The sequence below is a fragment of the Phoenix dactylifera genome, chromosome 4 (genome assembly GCF_051530095.1).
Source record: "Phoenix dactylifera cultivar Ajwa chromosome 4, Ajwa_hap1_PhDact_Kaust_v1.1, whole genome shotgun sequence".
Classification (NCBI taxonomy): Eukaryota; Viridiplantae; Streptophyta; class Magnoliopsida; order Arecales; family Arecaceae; genus Phoenix; species Phoenix dactylifera.
The window spans coordinates 19,932,727-19,946,796 of record NC_143193.1 but is presented as its reverse complement, the minus strand read 5'-3'; the positions used below and the strand labels follow the sequence as shown (position 1 = coordinate 19,946,796).

Sequence of the window (14,070 nt, the reverse complement as noted above, 5' to 3'; positions counted from 1 at the left end):
CCCGTAGAGGCCGGACACTTGAACGGCTTCAAGCAAACCTTCATCCTAGACCACGAACTTCAGTTTGCGGTGATCATCTACCCGCACAAGGTGAAGATCTGATCTTCCTAAAGGTTTAAAAAGTTTTAATTCTTATCTAACTACGAATGATTCATGAAACAACGTTCATGCGATGAACGTCGATCCCGCTTATGCCGATTCCGCTGTCATCTGAATTTTTTTGAAATATCAGCGGCATGGGCGGGTTCCCAACAGTGGTATCAGAGCCTAGGCTTCGTAGATTAAGGTAAGAATTAATTATCTAAAGGCTTATTAGATCTGAAAATTGAATGATCATGCATGCTGAAAATTTCTGCATGCAGATTTTTCAGGGGTGCTGATTTTTGCATGCTGATTTTTATGTGATAAAATGATGATTCTAATTGCGTTGTTAATGAGATTACAAAGTTTAGAATCATGATTAGCATGATCAGCAACCTATGTCATGATATAATCAGTTAGTTTCCAGATCTGAAAATTATAATTGTTGCATATGGTGATGATCATAGGATTCAAACCCTTTTGGTATCAAATGTAATGACCTGCGATGTGATCTGCAATGTCATGTAATTTTTCAGATGCTTGCATGCATCTTATTTGATGTTTTGAGAGGCCTGCGTGCCTCCTAAAAGGAGATGTAATTTATTTTTATTTTTATTTTACAATCTGGTTGTATTTGTGTGATGTGATGTACGTCAACGATCAAGTTGAAGACTAGGCATGAGATGAATAGGTGATCTAAGCGGTTGATGGCGATTGGATCAAGAGTTGATCAAGGATCGGATCAAGGAGGCTTGGAACCAATTCAAGAGTTGAAGACCAGTTGATCGATTGACGTGCATGTGCTTGTAATACGACCTAACTAGAATCCATGATCATCACCTATTTAAAGTTTAGCTTTAATTATTGCTGCGATTATAACTGCCTGTGATGTGCCGTTTGTATGTGATGTGAATGCGAGTCGGGTAGATAGGTTTACATGTGATGTAGCAAACCCAATTGAGACCTAAATCAAAACCTCCTCAATCAAGTCGAGAGTGAACCGATATGAGCAAGTCATATTAGATTAATTGATCTAATTGGTGTCTAGGAAAGCATGAAAGGTGGTTACTTAATTAGGACCTTACTCTCTGAGTAAGGGGAGCCTCCCACCTGCTTACCTGGCCAATTGTTCGATTACCTCTTATGAAGAGCTCAAGTTGCAAACACTAAGACCTGATTAACCAATATTAAGTCAATAGGTCTTCCACTGTAGTAGAGCTGCTAAGGCCTTTCTGATGTTGATTTGTCTCGGCTGGACACAGTGGTCAAGTTGCATCGGGAGGCTGGACCTCTCTATAGACATGAGATGTTGTAGGGTAAAGGTGGGGTTGGGCGCCAATAACTGTTAGATGAGGACCCAATGACGACTTTATTCCTACGGTTATACGGTGGGTCTGACTTAACTAAGAAATGGAACCAATAACTGTTAGATGAGGTTTTCATGGCTTAGAGACCAAGTTACACTGCAACATGCTTGAGAAGCATTGTACAAGAGTTGTACATTCATCAATCTATGTGTCACCAATAACTGTTAGGTGAGGTGGCATGTAAATTGGTGGGACCGCAGTACCCACTAGAAACCCTAGTCGTGTGGGATTTCCGTTTTCCTACCAGGGGAGTGTGAGGGATTCGAGAAAATAGTGGGAGTTACATTTGTTCTAAAAGACCTTAGAACAGATTAGGATCAAGTACAAAAGTCTAACTAGAATCTTTACTCTCTGCAGATACAATGTCAGCTTCAAACCCTTTGACCCGTATTCTTGAGACCAACCGACTGACCGGAATCAATTACAAAGACTGGCTTAGAAACCTCAAAATTGTTTTGGACTGTGAGAAAATAGGCTACATACTCGATTCAAATATCCCCATACTACCAACACGTCCTACTGATGTTCAGCGTGAGATGCATAAAAAGTGGTTGGATGATGACATTAGAGTAAAATGCTATATGATAGCATCCATGTCAAATGAACTCCAATGCCAGCATGAAAATATGAAGACTGCTAGGGACATACTGGCACACCTGCAAGAGTTGTATGGTGAGCAGAGTCGCACAGCTCGTTTTGAAGTATCCAAGAGGCTTTTCAAAACAAAGATGCGCGAGGGGCAGTCTATCCATGATCACGGTCTGACTATGATCAAGGATCTGGAGGAGCTTGAGAAGCTCGGTATGGACATGCACAAGGAATTACAAGTAGATTTGATCCTACAGTCACTTTCTGATTCATTTGGTCAGTTTATAGTAAACTACCACATGAATAAGATTGAATGCACTAAGACTGAACTAATAAACATGTTGGTAACTGCTGAGGGAGCCTTGAAAGTTTCAAGGGGTAATGTCCTTGCTGCTGAGTTGACTTCTGGTTCCAAGAGAAAGTCTACTTGGAAGAAAAAGAAGCCTGCTAAGAAGCAGAAAAAGGACAAGAAGCCAAAGAAGGAAGTTCAAAAGAAAAGGGCTAACGACAAAGGAAAATGTTTCCACTGCAATGTCGACGGCCACTGAAAGAGAAACTGTCCTTCATACCTCGAGAGCCTGAAGAACAAGAAAGGTGACATACCTTCAGAAGGTATAGACTTGCTCATTATTGAAACTAATCTAACGGTTTCTTCTACTTCTAGTTGGGTTATAGATTCTGGTTCTAGTGCTCATTTGTGCACTACCATGCAGGATCTAAAGAAAAGTAGAAGGCTGGCGGAAGGTGCGGTAACCCTTCGGGTTGGCAACGGGGCAAAAGTTGCTGCTGTGGCTGTGGGCACCTACCATCTGCGACTACCGTCTGGATTTAGTTTATTACTTAGAGACTGCTATTATGTACCTGCTGCTAGCAGAAATTTGATTTCTGTTTCATGTCTAGCACAGGAAGGTCATGTTTTTATATTTGACAAAGACTGCTGTTCTATTTATTTCAGAAATAAAATAGTTGCACGTGGTTTCATGATCGACAGTCTCTATCATTTACATATGGATGTATCTGTGAATGTTACCGAGCAAGAAGTGAGTGCCAAAGGATCCAAAAGATCCAGAGATGAGATAAACCAAAAATATTTGTGGCACCTCAGACTTGGCCATATTGGAGAGGATAGGATGAACAAAATGGATAAAGATGGGCTTCTCGGCTCATTGACTTCCGAGTCATATCCAGTTTGCGAGTCCTGTCTTCAAGAAAAAATGGCTAGACTGCCCTTTGTAGGACATGGGGAGAGGACTACTGAAATACTTACCCTAGCACATACAGATGTATGTGGCCCATTCGATATGCTAGCCAGGGGATGTTATTCTTACTTCATTACCTTTACCGATGATTATTCACGGTATGGGTATGTGTATCTTATGAGACACAAGTCTGAATCTTTTGAAAAGTTCAAAGAGTTCAAGAATGAAGTAGAAAAACAAACTGGAAAACCTCTTAAGGCTCTTCGATCAGATCGAGGAGGAGAATACCTTAGTGGAGAATTCCGGGACTATCTTAAGGAAAACGGCATAGTCTCACAGTGGACACCTCCGGGTATACCTCAACTCAACGGGGTGTCAGAGAGGAGGAATCGGACCCTATTGGATATGGTCAGGTCCATGATGAGCTTCACTGATTTACCTATGTTTCTTTGGGGAGATGCCTTACTTACCGCAGTATATCTACTGAATAGAGTTTTCTCTAAATCCGTTCCTACCACACCGTATGAGATATGGCATGGTAAGAAACCAAGTCTTGGTCATCTCAAGATTTGGGGATGTCCGGCCCACGTCAAGAGACTACAGGCAGACAAGTTAGAGGCTAGGACTATAAGTGCTCGTTTTATAGGATATCCTAAAGAGTCATTAGGATACAATTTTTATATCTCAGAGGATCACAATGTGTTTGTGAGCCGTCATGCCATCTTCTTGGAAAATCAGTTTATCCTTGATAGAGGCAGTGAGAGAAAAATTGAGCTTGAAGAGAAAGTCTCTGAAAAGCAACGAGTCATGGATCCTATTGAACCCATTCATACAGAGCCAGTACACGATGTCCCTCGACCACCTCGTAGATCTAGTAGGGTCTCCCATCCTCCCGATAGATACTTCGGGATAATAGAAGAGGATACCGAGGAAATGTTCCTAGTAGGAGATAGGGATCACATACAGGATCCCAAAACCTACAACGAGGCGATATCTGATATCGATTCCGAGAAATGGTTGGAAGCTATGAAGTCAGAGTTAGACTCCATGCATTCCAACCAAGTCTGGACCTTAGTAGACCCACCAGAAGGTATTGTACCTATTGGATGCAAATGGATCTACAAAAGAAAGATAGGTTCGGATGGAGAGGTAGAGACCTATAAGGCAAGGCTTGTGGCGAAAGGGTATAGTCAGCGCGAAGGCATTGACTATCAGGAGACCTTTTCACCTGTAGCCATGCTAAAATCCATCCGAACATTGCTTGCCATTGCAGCATTTCATGATTATGAAATCTGGCAGATGGATGTGAAAACTGCTTTCCTGAATGGATATCTTGATGAAGATATCTATATGGAACAGCCTTTGGGTTTCACTTCCAGTGATGGAGATCACAAGGTCTGCAAGCTGCAAAGGTCCATCTATGGACTAAAGCAAGCGTCTCGGAGTTGGAACACTCGTTTCGATGACGCAATCGAAACATTTGATTTCATCAAAAACGAAGAGGAACCGTGTGTTTACAAAAAGGTTAGTGGGAGCGCTGTCGTATTTCTCGTACTGTACGTGGACGACATCCTACTGATAGGGAATGATATTCCCATGCTAACCTCGGTCAAGGTCTGGTTGTCAAAAGAATTCTTCATGAAAGACCTTGGGGAAGCATCCTATATTTTGGGAATAAAGGTCTATAGAGATAGATCTAAAAGGATGCTTGGCCTTTCACAGAAGATGTACATAGAGGAGGTGCTGAAGAGGTTCAGCATGGAAAACTCCAAGAGGGGTCTCTTACCCCTTAGGCATGAAATTCATCTCTCCAAGAAGATGTGCCCCAACACATCTGAAGAGATTCAACGCATGAGCAAGATTCCCTATGCATCGGCAATAGGAAGCCTCATGTATGCCATGCTATGTACACGACCTGATATAGCTCTTGCTGTGAGTGTCACAAGCAGATATCAGTCAAATTCAGGTGAAGAACACTGGACAGCTGTGAAGAATATTCTTAAGTACTTGAGAAGAACTAAAGATTTATTCTTGATTTTTGGAGGATCATCAGAGTTAAAGGTAGAAGGATACACAGATTCAGACTTCATGACTAATGTCGATGATAGGAAGTCAACATCTGGATATGTGTTCTTGTGCAATGGTGGTACGGTGAATTGGAAGAGTTCTAAACAACCGATCATTGCTGATTCTACTATGGAAGCTGAATACATCGCCGCCTCTGCAGCTGCTAAGGAAGGCTTCTGGTTCAAAAAATTTATTGCAGAGTTGGACGTGATGACATCAGATGCCATAACACTCTACTGCGATAATAATGGCGCCATAGCCCTTGCTAAGGAGCCAAGGTCTCATCAAAAGTCCAAGCACATAGAGCGGCGCTTCCATCTCATACACGACTATGTATATGACTGAAGCCCACCTTGAGAAGATGGGGCTTAGATATATGACTGATTGGCTTTAGTGCAAGTGGGAGATTGTTAGATGTATGCCCTAGAAGCCAATCTGGCTGACACATTGTAAATTCTAGGGACATAATTTTGTACTTGACTATTTATTATTGAATAAATAAAAGGCATCTTTTCATTCATATTATTTATGTGTCTATGAATCGTCCAAGAAATTAATAAGATGATGATACATATTCTCAAGAGTTGAGAATTTGAGCCATGTATCATTGGTGATTAATTTCTAAATGCTCCTGATCAATGGATCATCACGAGGACGGTGATCGATCCGATCAGTGCACAGATCACTTTCCTTCTGGATGGACGAGACTTGAGTCCACAGTGTAGGGACACTGAAGTGATAGTGCAGGTGCTTGTTAGAGAACAAGGGTACTGAGCGTGACCAAGACAAGAAGTCACTTGGATGTCTATCCACTCGTCAGTGACTTGCTTGATGTTGCAGTAGTGTGACTGGTCCTTTGACCTGCGGTGCTTCGGCTATTCACAGTGAGGTTATTGTAGTTTGACTGCACACATACATGGTTTCTAGCCATATGGGTCCATGCAGTGTAGATTGGCTGCAGTAGGTTCACTGTAGGAGTAGGGTATGCACCTACAAGGAATCTATCGACCTTGATAGAAGAGGAGTGATCCTATGTGATTTGTTAGACTGAGTTCTAAGACCTTGGCCAGGGCAGTAATATAAAGTGGAGAAAGAGTTTTCCACTATCAAACTCGAGTCGAATAAATTTTGACATATGACAGACGATGGAGTTTGACGAGTTGTCCATGACCTCCGTCCTGTAGGGATCCACGATAGTAGGGCTGTATCACATGGTAACTGCACCTAGAGGTTCATCTTTCTATTCTACTGGGTAGCCACTACATGCTGCTAGGTGTCACTGGTGGATGGTGGGACTCACAGGGATTATCTCGATGATCGATAAACCCTAATGAGTTGAGTTGGAATCGTTCCAACCCATTGAAAGGAGTTTTCAATGATATAGTGATAGAGATCACAATATATCTCACTACCAGTCAGAGTAGAACCTATGGGGTCACACACACTAGAAGTATTGACCGATCCGATGGTTGAAAAGTGATTATGAATCACAAGTAATCAATTCGATTGATATTCAGTTGAAGAAAAAACAAAGGGAATTAATTAATTGGACTTGAAACAAGAGTCCTACTTTGAGTAGGATTCCTAGAGTCCTAATTGGATTAGGACTGGGAATCCTAGTTGGAGTAGGACTGGAATTCCTACTTGGAATAGGATTCCTGCAATCCTAATGAGATTAGGAGTTTTGAATCAAAATTGGATTCCTACTTGGAGTAGGATTCCTAGAGTCCTAATCGGATTAAGACTTCGGATTCAAATAGAGTCCTAATTGGATTAGGACTAAAATTATATATGTCCTAATTTGGATTAGAATTTCTTAAGTCGCAATTAATTATTAATCTAATGAATCAATAAGACTCCTAATTGGATTAGGATTGAAGAGTTCAATTGAGTCAAAATTGATTTAAGTTCTAATTGGATTAGGACTTACCTAGATTGGATCCAAATTGGTTCACCCTTGGGCTAAGCCTAATTAGATTAGGGCTTGACCACATTAGGGCATTCCAATTCCTACCTAATATGGATTAGGGTTTACCATGAGGAAGGGGATAAGCCCCTCCCCTTTCCACGTGGAGAAGGGAGAAGAGACGGCGCCCCCTCTTAGGAAAGACATCAAGAACTCCTAAATGTTAGGAGCTCCACATGTCTATAAAAAGGGACTTGTGGGCGGCACCTAGGGCATAGAAGAAGTCCTCTTCCTCCTTGCCGTACGCCTCCCTCTCCTCTCCTCTTGGTTCAGCCGCAAGCAAGGAAGATAAAAGCCAAAGGTGTTGGCGGCATCCTCTTCCTCCCTTCTTCCTTCCAACGCAGGGAAAAGAAAGAAGGCTGCGTGGGGATTCTTCTTCTTCCTCTTCTTCATCCTTCTTCTTCCTCCTCTCAAGCACAATCAAGGGTTGATTGAAAGAGAGGAAATCAGCCATCAAAAGAAGTCTTTGCAAGGGAGCTAGCACCCCGGGAAGACAAGAGAGCTTTGATCGGATCACTGCTTCGTGTGGATACCCGTAGAGGCCGGACACTTGAACGGCCTCAAGCAAACCTTCATCCTAGACCACGAACTTAAGTTTGCGGTGATCATCTACCCGCACAAGGTGAAGATCTGATCTTCCTAAAGGTTTAAAAAGTTTTAATTCTTATCTAACTATGAACGATTCATGAAACAACGTTCATGCGATGAACGTCGATCCCGCTTATGCCGATTTCGCTGCCATCTGAATTTTTTTGAAATATCAGCGGCATGGGCGGGTTCCCAACATAAGAGGTAGGACATCAGCCATCAAAAGTTATTTCTGCAAGAAAGCTAGCACCCCGGGGAGATAGAAAGCTTGGATCGGTTCCTGCTTCGTGTTGATACCCGTAGAGGCCGAACGCGTGAACGGCTTCAAGCGAACCTTCATCCTAAACCACGAACTTTAGTTTGCGGTGATCATCTATCCGCACAAGGTGAAGATCTGATCTTCATATTTAGTTTAAAAGTTTTTAATTCTAATCTATCTACGAATGGTTATTGAACAACGTTCATAGGATGAACGATTGATACCGCTTATGCCTCTTCCGCTGCATCTGAAATTTTTTAATTTTCTGCGGCATGGGCGGGTTTCTAACACAACTTAAGTTAAAGTCATTAAGTTTCTGTTAGAGAGTCGTAAGGCGTATTTATACTTGGGTGCTCGGTGATATCTGAACCATACACAAGCTAAGGCTTTAGATTTTCCAAAATACTGCTAAAGCTAGTAGTTTCCAAGAATTGGTCAGATAAGACCTAATTACTGATTCAAAATCATCATATCTTGCAAGATTTCGAGAGTTGTGGATGTTTACTTTAATACCTCATGGGCTTTATCTGTAATATTTCAGTTTACTCAATTTTTTACAATGACGGCTTTCACACTATCGTCTTTTTCAAGGTCAATATTATTTTTTCTTTTTTTTATATATTTTTTTTATTTTGTATTTATAAATAATTTATGCACTTTTACTCTTGTAATGATTTCTCCGTGTAGCGAGCATTCAGTCAACACTCCCACACAAGATGGCATAAGGTGTTGGGCATCAAGACTCCCCTATGGACCTATGCTCAGGTTCATCATCACAAGCCTGCTGACCTTTAACGATAGGTAGCCCTTTTTGATGTACCTGACTAAATTTACTTCTCTCTTTTTTTTAATAAATATGGAATAATAGTGAATTAGATAGGTATGATTCATCAGGACTCAAGGTTGCTACCAGACTTAACAACATAATGTTGAACCTAACCCTTAGAAGTGCAGGCCATGTGTGTTGTGAAATTCCAAAGTAAAAATTATCTTACAACTCACTAAAAGAACTTTTAATGAAAAGAACTCAAATTGTCTTACTCCTGACTAATCACTGGGCTTCTTTGTGTATTTATCATTTCCGCACTAAGGCATAGAAATTAGAATTTTTTTTTTCGAAAAACTTATTCAAAAATGCGAAAATGTGAAAAATTTCTTAAAAAAATTCGAATCTTATACCCCCAAACCTAGATCAAACATTATCCTCAATATTTTTTTTATATGTTTTTTATTATTTTTTTATTTTTTTATTTATATTTTTTTTGAGATATTATATTATTAGTTTATTCTATTTTATTTTGGACGAAAATATGATGCATATGGAGGATAGAAGTATTTTAGCTTAGTTGCATCAGTAATATGAGGATTCCTAAAAAAAGTGCGACAAAAAAATTTGCAAAAATAAACTACGAGAATTAGGTTGCCTCCCAACAAGCGCTAAGTTTAACGTCTTCAGCCAGACGCAGTGCATCCTTATCAAATCATACCGGGTTCATGCCGAGTTCTCCAAGGAAGAAAATTTGTGGGAGACTGATTGTCGGGCAAGAAGTTGACTGTTTCTATGGCCTTGTCTATATCAAAGTCAAAATGGGCCAAGCATATTTTCAGAGGGTCATCTGCCAAAATATAGGGAAGGGCTTCTTCTACAAGATCGTCCATTTTGTCTATTAGGAAGCACTCAACTTTCTTTGCGGGTTGATCAGAGGCACAAAAAATATTTAACTTGACCTTCATATTTCCAAAAGATATATTCATCACCCCAGTTCTACAATTTATACTCGCATTGGCTGTAGCTAAAAAGGGACGACCTAGAATCATAGGGATCTATTTCTTAAGATTAGGCACAGGTTCCATATCAAGGACGATAAAATCGACTGGAAAATAAAATTTGTCTACCTTGACTAGGACGTCTTCAATTGTTCCTCGTGGTATTTTTACAGATCTATCAGCCAATTGTAGGGACACCGAAGTTGGTTTTAACTCACCTACCCAAGTTTCTCATAAACTGAGTAAGGTAAAAGGTTGACACTTGCTCCTAGATCTAAAAGTGCTCGATCAATGAAATTATTTCCTAAGACACAAAAGATGGTGGGAGCACCAGGATCTTTGAATTTCGGAGGGGTGTTATATTGGAGAATAGAACTCACTTGCACAGTTAGGAAGACCTTTTTAGGCACATGTGTCCTAGATTTTCGCTTTTGGGTGCAAAGGTCTTTGAGAAATTTGGCATAGGAGGGAACTTGTCGAATAGCATCAAGAAGCGGAAGGTTGATTTTGACTTGTTTGAAAACCTCCATCATCTCCTCTAGTGAAGTTCCCTTTTTGCCAAAGGGAGAGGGTGAATTAAGAGCTTCAGAAAATGGAACTTTTGGAATGTGAGTTTTGGCAGAAGGTGGACTAGCTGAAGAAGAAGAATAAGGTTTTAGATTTTCATTTGACACATTTCTATCCTCTTCTTCACCTTCCTTATTGTTATCTTCCCCAATCTTATTGTCTACTACACGTCCACTCCTTAGGATAGTCAAAGCATTGGCTTGTTCATGATGAATTGTATTTAGTTGATTTTCTTGAGCCATGTATTGTCCCCTAGAATTACTTAGTGGTTGGCTTGGAAGCTTTCCTTCCTCTCGCTTGTTCAGTGCATTAGCTAGTTGCCCCATTTGAGATTCTAGCTTGGAGATGGATTGCGTGTGGGAGTGCACCAATTATATAATGGTTTCCAGACCTTGAAGGGCGGTTAACACTTTCTCCTCAAAGGCTGTGTTTCTTTGGGGTGGAGGAGGATTGTGTTGAAATTGAGTCGAGGGACGGTAGGGATGAATATTTTGTGGGGTTTGAAAATTCTGAGGATACGATGGGCTAGAACAGATAGCACACACTTGTGCTTGGGAAGAGCTAACGACATGTCCTCCTATCATCAGTTGGTCAACTTTATGGGACAATGCATCTACCTTGCTAGACAGGTCCATAAAATAACTTATTTCACAAATGGTCCCTTTTTTTTGAGAACTCGGGGGTGCTTGACGAGAATAGGAAGCATGGTGGAGGAAATTTTCATTAAAATTTTAAAATAATTGCCATGCTTCATGGTCACTTTTAAGCATGAAAGTTTTTCCACAAGAAGCATCAACCATCTGACGGTTTCGTTCAAACAACCCGTCATAAAAGCGTTGTACTAATTGCCACTTGGGTATTTGATGATGCAGGCATTTTTGGATTAGGTCCCGAAATCTCTCCCAGGTTTCATGAAATTCTTCTCCCTCAGTTTGGGAGAAGCTTGTGATGGCACGTCTAAACTGGTTCGTTCTTCCTATAGGAAAGTATTTTTTAAGAAATTCTTGTTGCATTTGATCCCAGGAACGAATCGAATCGACTTCTAAAGAATTCAGCCATTGCTTGGCTCTGTCTTTAAGGGAGAAGGAGAATAATCTAAGTTTCAGAGCATCATTAGTGAAGTTCTGAATCTTGACAGTGGTGCAGATTTCAAGGAATTTATCTAGGTGTTTATATGGGTCTTCGTTGGTGAGCCCATAAAAGGATGGGAGTATTTGGATCACACTAGACTTTATTTCATATTGTACAGCTGCTACCTCAAGTAATCGAATGCAAGATGGGAAAGTGTAAATGGTTGGAGTAAAGTACTCCCTCAGGAGTTTGGGTTGTTCTTCAGCCATCTCGACAGGTGGAGCAGATCCTATGTATCTATAGGTGCGGATTTCAGCTCGAAGGGCCCTAATAGAACGCTCTATCTCAGAATCAAAAGGTACTAATTCAGGAGATCTAGAACAACACCCTAGCATACACTAATACTCTTCTAATCAGTCAAGTGCGGTCAAGCATGCATTAAAAGAAAAATACATCAATTCCTTATGTTTACCCTAAAATCACTAGACAGCTCCTAACTGTTTTGAAGAGGGCACCTAAGCCTCCAATCTGGTCTAATGAACTGAGTTGACCAGGTAAGCTCCCAGGTAAGTGGGGGGGTCATGATGCATTCGTAAAGGTCCCACTTAAAAACTACTTGCCTCGAACAGATAAACTGTCTCCCTTAAGGGACAAAGCATGCCTAGATATCAACTGAGCCACAGAGCGAAATTGCACTACAAGAAATTTGGACATTAGCGACGCTTTTTTTAGCTATTAGCGACGCTTAAAAGCGTCGGTAGAAACCATCCCGACGCTTTCCAAACCGTCGGTAAAGCGTCGCCTATGCTACAGTGGAAAAAATATTTTCCGACGCTTTTAAAAGCATCGCTAATTCCAATTTAGCGACGCTTTAAAGCGTCGCTCTTTCCCGACGCTTTAAAGCATCGCGAATTTCCGACACTTTAAAGCGTCGCGAATTCCCATTTGCCAAAAAAATACCATTTGCGGTCTGCATCTCCTCCTCCTCCTCCTCCTCCTCCTCCATTCAAAAATACAAACAACCTCCCCGATCGGTATCTTCATTCCGTCCGTGCAGAGTTTTGGCTATATAAACAGTTTTTTTTTCAGATCCGCCGATGTGAGACTAAAATGAGGTGATTTTTGGCTTCCGACGATGCTTTTAACGACGCTTTTAAGCGTCGTTATTTAACAACGCTAAAAAGCGTCGTTAAAAGTGTCGTTAATTACATATTAACTTCGACGATGCTTTTAAGCGTCGTCATTAGCCGACGCTTTTAAAAAGCGTCGGCAAATGTTGATGGGAAAAATTTTTTGCCGACGCTTGGAATAAGCGTCGGCAAATAAGAGTCGGTAATGTTCTTTTTTTGTGTAGTGTTGGTGCAACTTTCGGTGATCTTCGTCCTATTGAGCTCGAATGTCCCTAGGGGCCAACGTCTAATTGATTTTAATTAAAGTGATAACTATGTGAGAGTTGATTCACCTAATTTGGGCAAGAATCTGGTGATGAAATACAGTTCTTATCTTGTTGGGGTGATTGCCCTTACTATGTGTGGATTAATTGGTGTATGTGTATCAAGCATGCATTCACACTTTTGCTGAAATTAAAATCAAACAATCACCACAAAATTTTAGGCTAATTGGGAATCAATTTAAATAAGAAAGGTTCAGATGTTACCAAAGGAAATTTCCCCAGCAATTTTTTATTTTTTTAGAAAAATCTCTACAGCATTCCTTTTCCAGCAGTTTCCTTTTTGATCGTCCTTGATTTCCTCTTTGATTCCTGATCAAATAATACTAAGAGAAAAATCAAAAATTAGTAAGAGAGAAAAAAGAGGTAAGAAAAGTAAAAAATAGAAAATATTTTTATTTTATCTTATATATTTTTTTTGAAATTTTTTTTTAATGAAAAGAAAAACAACTATGCTAGCAATCCCCGGCAACGGTGCCAAAAATTGATAGTCAACTTTAAAGACCACGCAATAGCACGTATCTGGTAGGATAGTGATTACGGGTATTGATCCACAGGGATTGGGGTACAGTTGTTTTCTTAAAAATATTTGAAAAAAAAATTTGTGAAGACTATTAAACTAAGTAATTTAATAAGAAATGCAATTAAAATGATATCAGTTTGAGGGAACCTAGGGCAAGAAATTCATCACTAACATCGAAACAAGGGTTATTTGTTATGTATTTCATTCTTGGATTATTATGCAAATTGGATACAAGCCTAATAAGCATTCGAATAAAATTTCACAAAAGTAATTTAGGCATAATCCATCTTTAGTTAGCATGAAATGTCTACCCTAATCTAAGGTGGCAGCACATCGCATCTTCCTTAAGCATGAACTATCTTATTTTTACTTCAATGATCATGAAGAGCAGTTGTATAAACTTTATATTTAAAATCACAGAAATTAAACATGAAATAAAAGAAGATATTCATTAAAAATAATAAGTTCATACAACTCCAAGAATATAAAATTAAAAATATAAAACCCTTGTCCCTTTGTTAGGGCTGCATCCAGCCCTAGTGAAGAACTTAGGCTTCCATGCAGTGGTGGACGGCGG

At 40.1% G+C, this 14,070-nt stretch overlaps 1 non-coding gene across 1 annotated transcript; it reads left to right on the top strand.

Moving 5' to 3' along the window:
* The first annotated feature begins 11,307 nt into the window (after positions 1–11,307).
* LOC149753716 (small nucleolar RNA R71) lies at positions 11,308–11,413 on the top strand. The gene has a single exon (XR_016409333.1). It is a non-coding gene; the product is annotated as a small nucleolar RNA R71 (small nucleolar RNA).
* The last annotated feature ends 2,657 nt before the right edge of the window (positions 11,414–14,070 follow it).